General features: G+C 43.5%; 1 pseudogene; it reads right to left on the reverse strand.

Annotated features, from left to right (window-relative positions):
- Positions 1-2,130: 2,130 nt before the first annotated feature.
- On the reverse strand, positions 2,131-2,248 carry LOC124709204 (annotated as a pseudogene).
- Positions 2,249-2,852: the final 604 nt, after the last annotated feature.

Below are 2,852 nucleotides of genomic sequence, written 5' to 3' on the forward strand. Positions count from 1 at the left end.
GGTGCAATCCCGCACCCGGCCATCCTGATTTAGGTTTTCAATGATTTCCCTAAATCGCTTCAGGCAAATGCCGGGATGGTTCCTTAGGAAGGCCGATTTCCTTCCCCATCCTTCCCTAATCCGAGCTTGTGCTCCGTCTCTAATGACATCGTTGTCGACGGGACGTTAAAACAGTAATCTCCACCTCCTCTGTGTGTTTAAGGTTGCGTTTTGAGGCTCAGGCAACATCGCAGTGACTATAGTCCGCCTCTGGCCGCCAGTGTGTCGTTAGTTCAGAGGTTCCCTTGTGCTTTGCAGTGCTTGTACTATAAGACATAGCAGTTCGAATCACGGTAGAAGCCGCTGACTACAACCTTTTACTTTCCATTTTAATTAATGGAGTTGCAAACTGCTAGTAAAAATTTCTTATGCGAAATCTGAAGAATGCCTTTAAACATGAACCTTCGTCCGATTTCGACTTAGTAAATTAAGTTAATATCATGGACTTCTGCTTTGCAAATTCCAAGGTGCTTCACTGTAAAATAGGTCCTGAAAAGATTCAAACCGACTTTCAACGATATAAATTTGAGCTTTGTTCGTCATATAGGTCTAACATGTCAGAAGGTTGTTTACGAAGCGCACATTTTCATTAATATAGTTCCCTTCTTCTAAATTTTTGCAATAGCATTTAACTGTAGACGTTTTCTAACACCGGCGTTAGCAATTCCTTTCCGTTCTCTGAAACCTTCAAAACGACAAATTTTTCTGGTTTAAATCTGATGACCTTAACTATCACTTCCGATCAACAATAAATACTTCATGAACCCATACATGGAACTCCAAATGTGCAGTGTTCCTGCACTGCTACAGAGCATGCATTGCAAGGTATTCACACAGTTTATCGCATAGACTTACCATAAGAAATGAAACAAGATCTGTAATACACTTTACACCACAGACGCTCACTCTGGCTTGACGAAAACATCCAAACATTGACCAAAAGTTGCACAAATAATTGAGTTTGAAAGGAAAAGAAACGAGGTATGAAGCATTTATAAATTCATCGAATGTAGTGAGGTGATTTAATTTCGTCCCAGTCTATAAAATTAATTTCGGGCCATACTCAGCTCTTGCCGATTAATGTAATATAATACCCGCCTACTAATCAGGGCGTCTGTCTCCGTTGCTTTTGAGCGTGAATGGAAATCGTAGAAATTTTCTGTGGAGCAACATTTAATAATAAAGCGTTTTAAATCATCAAAAGCGATGAGCGGTAGCAGGCGCTTTCGATAAAGAACGGGGGAGTGCAGCGCCGCTGCTGTCGCCACGGTCGCTGCCAGTAGCCAGCAAATGGATCCCGGAGCTTTGCCGATTACGGCGTCCAGAGGAGGACAGTCTGCAGGAAATCTGCCGCAAAATGGTTACTGGACAAAATTTTGATATCGGTGTGTCAGAAAGCGAAATAGATTGAATCTGCGCTACTATTACATTCACGTGTTCAGTATTCAGGCAGAAGAGGCTATAAAAATATTTTATGCCAGCTGCTCTCCATCCACTGACATTATGAACAGAAACAACGCACGCTACCGCTAGACCACAGGTGCAATCAGCCTATAGTTTCTCCATCATGGGACAAGTTTTCCTCCAGGAAGTGCCGCAGTCTGCAGTGTTGCCAGATTGTGCAGATGACCGGACTTAGAGAATTAGCGAGTTGGCCAGTTTTATTGTCCCATGTCGCGATCGGCGCGGACTTAGCCTCTGAAGCGGCCGGCCGCCGGTCAAGTTTTATGTCAAAGAGTGTACATCAGTGTCACGTTGCAGCTAAATGTCGTTCATTTCTTTGTGTCTTACCAAATTTAACACCAGTCGATACCTCAACAGGTAACCCTCCCTGTCATTTCAAGACTTTTCTAGTTCGTGCCTAGATATTGGAACCGACCTGTCGAAATATCGGAGTTTCTAATGAGTTTAACTTGCTACAGTCTCGCGAGTTTTGGCGTCGTTACATGCCGGCCGGATCACAGCTAGAGGGAGGGAGGGGGGGGTAGAGAGATGAATGACGTCAATTGCCCCCCCCCCCCAAAAAAGTAATCATGAACGAATTTTGCTTGTCGTATCTCCATGTCTCACAAGGGCTGAATGCACCCCTCTTGCCAACAGCGCTCGGCAGACCAGATGGTCACCCATCCAATTGCTAGCCCAGCCAGACAGCGATTAACTTCGGTGATCTGTCGGAAACCGGTGTTTCCACTGCGGTAAGGCCGTTGGCATTAATTACACTCCCCAAGAATAAAAACCGTTTTGTTCACTTCATGAGTCACTAGTTTTGGTTCTAGTAAAACGAATATGGCAAAGAAAATTTATATTAGCTCTAGCTTCTGTGATATACCAGGTTAAGATAAGACAATACGATTTAACTGCAGATGTCCACAACATTAAAAGTCCGTTTCACATTGTTTAATGACAGCTATATTCTAAGAATTCTGAAATGATGATGAGTATCTGCCAGGTGGCTGGGCCTAAAGAGAATCATATGGTGGGTTTAAGAGATCGTTGTCTTTTGTGTTTGCCTCTCGTGAGTGAGTTCCAGTGCACAAAGACACTCACACTGACGGTTTTGTAGCAAAATAGATTTCAAAATAACCTTGCTGAAGTCTGTCACAGCTTTCCGTCGGCTGCACGATGATCCATATTTAGATACTTCATCTAGCCACTAATGTCGCAGGGAACGTGAAGCTAGATATATATAGAGTGAAAATTAATAAAACCGAAAAACTGCAGGGACGGATTCCTGACTGGAAATGGAAGAAAAAAGTCGTATGAACATGGGTCCGGAAATGCATCGTCGTTGCCACGGTAGATGGCGCTGACGA

Source organism: Schistocerca piceifrons, chromosome 7 (genome assembly GCF_021461385.2).
Source record: "Schistocerca piceifrons isolate TAMUIC-IGC-003096 chromosome 7, iqSchPice1.1, whole genome shotgun sequence".
Taxonomy (NCBI): Eukaryota; Metazoa; Arthropoda; class Insecta; order Orthoptera; family Acrididae; genus Schistocerca; species Schistocerca piceifrons.